We start from the raw sequence: 10,118 nt of genomic DNA on the forward strand, positions 1-10,118 counted from the left end.
CTGACCTCCAAGTGTATACTCGGCACAATCTTCAGTCAAAACCAGAACCACAGAGTCATAAGCTTATCTGCAGAGAGTGCCCTCAAATACACCTCTGCCCACAGCACTTAGGATTCCAGTGTAGAGCAAGGACTGTTTACTCCTGCTTACTGTTTTCCATACTCTGTCTGCATGTGGATTTAGAAAAAGCAAATAATGAGAGAGGTGTTATAAGGGGAAAAGAGGATAAAATAGTTACTGTCCTCCCTCACAGATTTAAAGATGGCCACCCAATCAAGAGTCTTTCCTGATTTGCATTAGTTTTCTGGCGTATATGTTTTCAGGTTTAAAGAAATAAACAAACAAGTAAATACATATATGGGGTGCCCTAAGAGGCCAAAAGAGGGGATTAGATTCCTCAAAACTTGAGTTATAGACAGTCATGAGCCACCCAATATGGGTGCTGGGAATGGAACTTGGGCCCTTTGGCAGAGCAGCAAGTGTTCCTAAACACTGACCTACCTTTTCAGCCCAAGTTTTTATACTTCTAAAAATATTAACCATTTCTATTTCACAAACTCCCGCACTGTGAAAGCTGGTCCCTGCTGAGGGCATGCCACATTCCTGTAAGCATCTATAAGCCTACTGCACTACAAGTCCCTTATCAGAATGAACCCCATATCCTATCAGAACAGTGACTCTCAGAAGTCAGTGTTTCTCAACCTGTGGGTTGTGATTTGATCTGTCCTCTAACTACTCTTCCAATCCAATGGGGTCCCACATACTCCTGACACTGCTGAGCCAGGGCAACACATTATCTCATGGCTGAAGCTCTTCGATGGTTGTGCTAACCTGAGTTGTACGTATCCTGAAAATGTGATCAGCGTTGAGTCCTGCCCAAGGATGGCAAATGACTCCATGAAGACTTGTTTCAAAGAACAGCTGCTTGGTGCTAACTTGGCAGATGAGGGAATGAGAGGACAGGCCAGGATGGGCCTGTGTCTGAATCCTGATCTTCCTGTGGTCAGTGGTTCTCAGGCCCTTAGAGTCCCTCCACTTCTTCTCCTCCGTGTCATCAGACAGCTCACCATCTTACTGGACAGCTCCCTTCTGATGACTTCAGGGAGTAGAAGCTGAGTATAGGCAGCCAAGCTCATTGGGGGAATTGAAGGCAAGCTTTTTGTAGATATACCTCCAAGCCTCTGTATCAAAGAAGTCCACACTTCTCTTGACCACAGCAGGCAAGCAGAGGCCAGTGAAGATGCAGATAAGGATACAAGGAAGAGCAGGGACCATGGCCGTTGATCATCTATTACCACGCTATGCTTCGTGGGACTTCCCAGAGAGGACCTTTTCTTTGAATGCATTAGGATCCAGTGGACACCCTTCTGGAATTAGGACCCCTTTGTCAGTTTTGCAGATCACTTCCAAATGATGAAAATACAAAGCATGTTCCAAAACTAAAGTGTAAGGAGTTCTGTTGTCTGTGTGCCTTGGCCAGGTATCTCAGAGGCCATCTTCCAGAGGGGGAAGGAGCTCAAACACTTCATCCTGGTGCATTTGCTCTATTGGAACAATACAGGGCACCTCATGCTTCTATCATGGTGTGACTTTAAGCAGGTGTGACCTCACCTGCACAGCTTCTTCTGACCCTTGGAAACCTTCCTTAGGGGACACTGTTGTCTGTTCTAGAAGGCTCAGCTAGGGATCAAACTTCAGTACCAGTACTACATATAACAGCTGTTTGACTTTAAACAAGTACTTTAACCTTCCTATACCTCTCCTTTTTCAATTGAAAAGGAGCATTGGATTAAAACCCCCTTTGTCTGTGTTGCCTACAGTTTGAATGAGATGAGGTATACACCGTCTAGTACAGTCCCGAAGTTAGCAGGTGCTCAGTGGCTGTCACTACTTTAGATGTGCCGGCAGAAACAAGGAATGCTCATCTCATATTTTAACCTTTGTGGGTGGCAAGGCTTTGCCTTATTCGGAGTCCCTTCTAAGCTATGTATCATCCTGTAAGGAGGTGAGGAGCCAAGTCTCTCGGGTACCGTAAAAGAAATGAGGCCACTGTTAATCAAACTCAGGCAGTGAGCAGATGTTAATTGTAAGAGAGGCAGGAAAGTTCTCTCATCTCTTGGGCCTCTACTAGTGAACTGATTAACTGAGCTAGAAAATAAGTGTGGAAAAATGGCTGTGCCTAGGTAGGTAGGCCAAACCAACTGATCCCAGAAAGGAAGCAAATGTGAAAAGCTTGTCTCGGAGCCTCGGGAGAATGTATCCTGCTTCAGGTGGTCATTTTAGGTCTCTTGTTTGAAAGGGATCCCAAGCCTACCCTTTAAAGGCTCCCCAAAGCAGGAGTGTCTATTTCCTTCACTTTGTTGCTATTCACTGAGTTACACAGCCACCTTGGTGTAAATCTTTTGGGGAGCAGAGGAATGTTTAGACTTTAGGATACCTTTGTGGCAAGTTGTTACTAATGCTCTTTGGGAGTGGTAATGGTAATGTAGTGGTTTGTGAAATGAGGAATGAGTGGGAAGTGACAGCGTCTTCAACACTCCAAGGTCCAGAGATACGTTAGCCATGAGTCTCAGTCCGGAATCTCTGGTGGAGCTCTAGAGGCTTCCTTATCCCATTCAGCACAGGAGTTGAACTTTGACAGGGGACTGAGCCTGTCTCATGAGCCTACATGTTCTCTAAAAACAAGGCTGGGTCACGATATTAACTCTCTAATTTGCTCTAAAATGAGATTTCTAGTAGAGAAAACGTCTTGGAGCAGAGATTTCTTTTACGAAGAACTGAAGAAAATGTAGACATAAATCCATTTACTCTGGAGTGCCCTCTACTGGCCAGATGGTAAAATTCTATCGCAGCCACGCTTTTTTGCCCCGTGGATATTAATTTGAAGCCTCTGAGCATTTTGGTCTGATTTCTTCTGCTTCTTTTGTAATTTATTCTGATATTTACTGGGCACCAATACAACTCTAAGTGTTTTACTTCCATAAGTTTATTTAATGTTTACTGAACACCATTGCTTGAGTTTTACATGAGAGATGACTGAGACCAAACACTAGATACAAGTCCCTGGTAGTTTCGCCTTCTTAATTCATAGTTGAAGAGAAACAAAAACCAAGGAAGGATGCCAAGTAGAAAGTGGAGTTTGCTCTCAGCATCTAATATAAATAGGTGGGCCTTGGCTCTGAGATTGCTCCATAAGCTTTCTGGGTCTCAGAACATTTCAATCCTGCTTTTGGAAGAAAAAAAAAAAAAAAAAAATATATATATATATATATATATATATATATATAAGCTCAAGGCAATTCATTAGATGGCTGTGTCCACTCTATTATACTCACATTGAAGAAGGTGGGGCAGCCATCATATAGCCAGGAAAGAATTTCCGGGACAGTGAGGGTTTGGTTTTTTTTTCTAGCCTATGTAACATTTTCATACTAAGTTTTTCACAGGTAAGATTCTGTGAGGGAGGTATGGCAGGCGGCAGTACATGCACATGTCGAGAAATCAAACTACAGAGGCCCTTCTGGTCTTTGTTTAAGGAGTCAGTGGCAGCATGAAGGTCAGAATGCTGTCGTTAGCTTAAACCCTGACTTTCTGATTGGTGCTGGTTGGGCCTGAGTTCTAAGGGCTTTTTTTTTTTTTTAAAGAGTGGTGTGTGTGTGTGTGTGTGTGTGTGTGTGTGTGTGTGTGTGTGGTGTGTTCTTGTTGTTGTTCTTTCTACGTCTATGTGTTTGGAGCCATGGAGTCCAGAAGCATGCTTTTCAGCTCCCTAGGAGCTGGAGTTAGAAGCATCATAAGCCACAAAACATGGGTAATGGGATCTGAGTTCTCTTTCTCTGATCAGGCAAAAAGTGCTCTTAACCACTGAGCCCCAATAAGTTGGGCTTTTTAATTACAGGAAATAAATTCTGTAAAAGCCTTCTGGTATCCATGCAGGGCCTTTCCTGAGTTTCCCCTTTCTTGTGTTAGATTGCTTCCTCATTCACCTCCCCTGCCATTAAGCATTTGAACTAGAAATCATCCTAGGCACATGTGTTTTAGGGGAATCTTTTACCAGTCAAGCCTTAAGAGTTATCTAGGGCCCTGGGGAAAATCAAATATTAATTCAGTACTCCTGGCCATACGAATGAGAAGATGTAAATATTCTCAACCTACCCAGGAGAACCTCAGAGCACGGCCACGCTAATTCTTCCCAGGGATTTGAGATCTCGGTAAGTAATAGGGTTCTCACTCCTGCTTTGGGCGGGATGCTGGTCTCTGGTTTCCCTGGCTGTGTGTGTCTCAACTATATAGAGAGATCATGCCTTCTAATCACACCCAGCTCTCCTTCCTTCAACTCCTGACCTCCCATTAGCTGTTCCTTTCCTATTGTGATGTCACAATAGGGTCAGACTGATGCCTACTGAAAACATAGAGCTAACAAGAGCAGCTTTTCATTAGTGTCTTCTCTGTGACTGGTTGGGTATCACTGGCCCAAATAGAGTGGCTAAGCTAAAAATATTTGCCCATAATGTAACCCCCCAGCCTTTAGCTGCTGGTGGGAGGAACAGCTGCTTTCAGTTTGAATTGCTAATACCACAAACTCCACTTTGCCAGAAATGGGGCTTCTTGATGAGTAGTTGCAGATTTTGCCAATTGGGAGTGAACACATATTTGGACACCTACAACTGGTAAGGGTGCACATCCTTTTGCCCAACTGTAGCCTTCCTTGAACATACTCCCCCATTGGACTCCTCCTGTCTGTAGAAAAGTCTAAATAATGCCAGGGAAGACGGGGAGGGGACAGCCTAGAGCTCGATGCCAGCAGGGAAGTGTGAGTGTTGGAATATGGGTTGCTGACGCCATGTCCCTTTCCTCTCACTTGTTGTAGGAGCACCAGCGACCAAGAGGAGACCAGATGAGTTTTCAGAGCAGTGCCCAGACACCCAGGACGCATGTCATCCTTTGCCTCCTGCTTTCTGCAATGTTGCTGCTCACCTTCATCTTCCTATTAACCCTCGCCATAATAGTCCCTTCGTGACCACCACCCTTTCTCCATCTGCCACCCACTCAGCTCTCTCTCTGAGCTGTCTGTCCCATGGGGCATGGCTTTGTCTCTGGCAACCCCCTCTTTGAACCATATAGAGATGGCTACCATTGTTTTCCCTTTCTTCTGTCTCCTCTTCACACCAGACTCAGCTAACACTCAGTCCCCTGATCAGGAAAACCAGAGGGGGGAAAAACCCTCCCTCTTCCAGAACGAAGTCACTGAATGCTCTGCCTGAGCCATCACACTCAGGGAAGAGACCCAGAGTATAGCTGAGTGTGATGTCATTGAAACCGGATGCAAAGACCAGAAATCCCTTAATCCCAGTTAGACCTAGTGAAGCAGCTTTGCTCACGACTGTTGGGCCTGATTAAGAATATGAGGGCAGAGAGGAGGACAGAGAGAAAGATGTTTTGAATTGCATTGCCCCTCGATACAGAATTTTTTTTCTCCAATTAAATGTGCATTTCATTCTACCACATGGTGATGGCTTCCCTGTAGATGTTTCCCCTGGAGACCCAAGACTTTTCTTCATGGGTCCCAAGACTACCAGATGATGAGGTAAGTGACGCTGTCTAGGGTGGTTTGTAGTGATCTCAGAAATCCAGTGCTGAGGAAAACCCACCTTATGAGACAGCCTGTCCTCTGTTTGGTTCTTCTTAACTTGAGCCCTTGCAGGAAACCCCAGAACAGCTATAAATGTTCATAGGGCTCCACAGTATCCTGGAAAAATCAAGCTGACACCAAAGACTGACTACTTCAGGAGTCAAGGATAGCACTGGACTCTCTTTAAAAAAAAAATCAGGCCTTAGTGGCACATGCCTATTAGCCCAGCTACATGAGACAGTGAGGTACAAAGATTGTCAATCCAAGGCTTACTTAAGCCACAGAATGAGTTCAAGGCCAGCCAGGGTAACTTAGTAAGATGTGTCTCAAAATAAACAAATAAATAAAAATTTTAAAAGAGGCTGAGCCTATTGCTCAATTGTTCAGCAGTAAATGATGTAGTATATGTGAGGCCCTGGGTTCTATCCCCAGTACTCAAACAAAATATAAATATATTCCCTCTCTTTCCACATTTAGGACTAACCTAGAATTGATAGGAGATACTAGGTTTTTCATATCTAAGCTGTCTCCCTTCTTAATGACAATATTCAAATCCAATTCATTAATCAATAGGTGGCTTGCCAAGAATATAACAGATATGTCAGCCAGGGCTTCCTTTGTTTCGCAGCCTACACCTGCGACATGGGAAGTACAGAAGAGTACAATCTACATTTGTTACTGTTGGCCTATCAGACCTAAGCGTACAAGATCAACAGCTGATGGCAAAGCTGACTTATGGGTATGGTGTTCTGCTAATTCTGACTCCCCAAAGACCCATGAATTTGTGATGGTGCTGACTCTGCCTGCTGAATTCTGGGAGATAGACCACTATCCATCACAAGCTAAATTTCCGCAGGTGTCTCTAAGCATCCCTCCGGTCATTCTTCTCCTCCTGTGGTCTATGCTTCTAAACCTCTGGCGATTTGCTGCTTGGCCTCTAGAGAATGCTGCCTTCCTGACCCTCCACGCCCCCCACCCCCACCCCCTCAGCTTCTGCTCCCTATCATATGTTTGCTCTGGCTTAATCTTTGCTAGATCTTCACTATGAAACCTACTCCAGATATCTCTGGAGGACGCTCATCTTGCAGCATGTGCCTTTCAGCGGCAAAGCTTGGGAAACCCTATCATCTGGTTCTCCAAGAAGCCTTGCAGTTAGAATGAGATAGGGTAGGGAGGGGTTTGCTTCTGGACAGCGAAGGTGTGTGTAGGTACTGTCTTAACTCTTCTGGGGTTGAATAGTGTTAAATGCTGTCAGGTGACTAGAGAACTGAGAACATTTTGCAGTTTGTGACAACAGAAAAGGTGGGCCAGGGAGCACGACATTCTAGTCATTTCTTCCCAGCAACCAAGCGATCTTTTAGGCTGTTCATCCTCAAACCTTCAAAAAATACACTGGTTTCTAGGAAATGTTTCCCAAAGCTTGAATATACCTTTCGATCAGGCTAAGTGATGAAAACATGTGTTTAAACAAGGGAAGGGAATGGTAAAATAGCTTATATTATGCGTGCTGTGGCTTGTCGCCGCCCCCCCCCCTTTACCCCTCTCTGGGCTAATGGCTTAGTCTCTAAATGTTTCAGAATCAGAGAAATGAACAGAGGCACCAGTTTCTAAAGGAGAAAAAGAACAGCTGAGATGCCTGGTCAGCCCAAGGTGCTCATGCAAGGCAGCTCTCTCGTAAGACTCATCCCATCTCTCCCTGGTCCCACCCAAGGGGCTTGCATCTTTCCGTGTAGAGACATAAGTGCTGCTGCAGCAGCCTGAATGGAATGAGAAATTTGATTTGTCTCCATCTTGTCTATTTGGTTTCAAACAAACCCCTCAAGTTTGGGCTGAGGCTGAGCTAGCTAGAATTAGCTGGAGCTAGTCAGAGGCTTTTTTTTTTTTTTTTTTTTTTTTTTTTTTTTTTTTTGGTATTGGAGTAATTCTTTCCTTCCACAGAGAGCCTTGCAGACTATAGGGAAATGAGGTAGCATTCCTTGATTTTAAAGATCTCCTTTGTAGGAGTAAATCAGCTTTACAAATCCAGGTGCTTCTGAGAAAGCCTCACTCATGGCCACCTCCAAATGATGGAGTCTAGAACTTGAAAGCTAAAGGCTAGGGTGGGAATTGAGCAAGCATATTAGAGTTGACATGGGCAGTACACATTGCAGCCGCAGAGATAGGAATCAGATCTGATCCCCAGGTTTCTTTTTCCTTTTCTGTTTTATTTTTGTTGTTGGTTGGTCAGCTGGTTGGTTGTGGGTCTGTTTTTCTTTTTTGTTTTGTTGTTGTTTTGTTTTTTGTTTTGGTTTGGTTTTGTTTGTTTGTTTTTGAGACAGGGTTTCTCTGTGTTGCCCTGGCTGTCCTGGAACTCACTCAGTAAACCAGGCTGGCTTTGAACACAGATCCACTTGCCTCTGCCTCCAGAGTGCTAGGATTAGAGGTGTGAGCCACCACACCTGGCTGATTCCTAGTTTTTGCAGCTTCAAGTTCTAAGGATTTTAGGCAACTCATTTAAATTTTCTGACCTCAGTTTCCTTGACTTTAAAATAAGAAAAATAATAACTAATGGTTAGGGAGTGATTTCTTTACTCCATGACCCTATGAGGCAATTGCCAATATTATGATACCTAGAGAGACTCTGTGAGATTTAATGTCATCATTTTTGTTTAAGGGCCTGATACAGTAGCTATGTATAGTTGGTATTTTAGCTACCATCCTTCCCTGAGTCTTCTGAGACTTGCATGTTTCTTTCCTGCTACACACACAGTATTTTACCCATTAGTGTTTTCCTTAGTGTTTGGAAAGAAAGGAGAGAAGAGACCCAGACAGGATATTTTCTGGCTTCACTGATGCTGGAAGAGAGGAGAGAGCCACATGATACACAGTTACTCATGTGCGTTCTCTGAGGGGAGCACCAGGGGAATCGAACCCCATTCCTGCTTGTGATCCAGGGATGGGCTGAAAATGCAGAGAGTGGTTTTCATCTTGGACAGGTTCCATGTCAGTCTATTAATTCCCTGAGTCTTTGGTTTGACTGCTTAGACAGGAATTGGGCACCAGAGCTCTTAACAAAGAATGATGAGACAGCTGGGAAAGCCAAGGTCATCCACTCCAACCCAGGCATGCACCGTAGAACCCGACTGAGGGAAACAGAACATGAGATGTGGGGGCTGTAGAGGACTCTGCAACGGTGTAGGCTATGTTTGCTAGTCCTGCTCAGGCAGTCTAACCCGTCCTGCGACTGCAGCCTACCAGCATACAAGGCAGAGAGTCACTTTCTTCTGGAAGGGAAAGCAGAGCCAACAAATCCTCCAGGTGGCTCCACTTAGGTTATCTTTCTTCAGTTTCTGCCCTCAAAGTTGTGGCTGGCATGGCCTAGGACCATTTCAACCACCCCCAACTCTTTATTATTCAGGGCTTCCGGAAAACTATTGGGAATCATGAATGAATTTTTCTGTGCTCTCTAGTCCAGCATGGTGGCCTGCCACCACCAAATAGAGCACAGAGAGCTCAACACTACCCTAAATTGCATCTCCTCTATACATTTTATGCCATTTATGTAGAAATTTAATATTTCCTGTGAGCGAGTCCTCATCTGTGTTTATATCTTGTGTCTAAAAGCCTACCTCTGTGCCTTAAATACACCGTTAGCCAGACACTATTGTTAATCCAAGAATAGTACATTGAAATACTGCCTACATTTCATGTCTGCTTGGTCACATCTGATAACCCCATATGATAAGTCATCCCTAGGAAAAGAACCACGGCAACTGTCTCCCTCTCATTGATGCTTCTTCTGGACTCACGGCAGCCCATTGCAGCAACAGTTTTACATGCATACATACATATGTGCAGTCAGAGAGCTAAAAATAAACAGCTGTTGATGGGCTGCCGGCGGGTGTCCTCCGAATGGAGCAGACGTCCTCTGTCCCTCTCAAGCTTAAGCCACAGACAAAAACTGAAGAGACTTGCCGGGGCTTATACTTAAAACAAAGCCTAGGAGGGCCTGGGGAGGGACATAATATCCGAAGTCTCATGATCCTTCTTTTCCAGACCTTGTAGCCCAAGGTAACCCCTGGTAACCCCTGACTAATTGTTTATTGGCATCCAGCAAAGGGACTGTAAAGGAAAGTTGATAATTAAGGTTAAGGAAGGAGATGGTTCATGCCTGCAATGCCTGTGTGTAGCCTCTGACTTCCTAGTTTTTCCCACTCTCAGGGCAGAGATCGTTCACAGGAGATCCAGCGCTGTGTGCACCTGAGAAGGGCAATTTGTGCGTCATTTGTGCAGACCTTCCCACCTCCACTGATCAAGAAACCCTTTGTCATGCTGAGGTGTGGCATTGCTTCTGAACACCTCCCATTCAGGCACATACCCAGAGAGACATACAAACAGATCGTCGTGAAACAAGGGTCATTCAGACTAGTTTGAAAATAACACTTATCCAGTGAGCTAATTTTTAAGGGTCATTATTTTAAGAAGAAGAAAGAAAAAAAAATCTGCTGGC

At 44.5% G+C, this 10,118-nt stretch overlaps 1 long non-coding RNA gene across 1 annotated transcript; it reads left to right on the forward strand.

Moving 5' to 3' along the window:
• The first annotated feature begins 4,401 nt into the window (after positions 1–4,401).
• LOC311594925 lies at positions 4,402–6,361 on the forward strand. Its single transcript, XR_014778250.1, has 3 exons — positions 4,402–4,667; positions 4,868–5,584; positions 6,258–6,361. It is a non-coding gene; the product is annotated as an uncharacterized lncRNA (long non-coding RNA).
• The last annotated feature ends 3,757 nt before the right edge of the window (positions 6,362–10,118 follow it).

This window comes from Acomys minous (genome assembly GCF_964271855.1).
Source record: "Acomys minous genome assembly, chromosome: 3".
In the NCBI taxonomy this organism is placed as follows: domain Eukaryota; kingdom Metazoa; phylum Chordata; class Mammalia; order Rodentia; family Muridae; genus Acomys; species Acomys minous.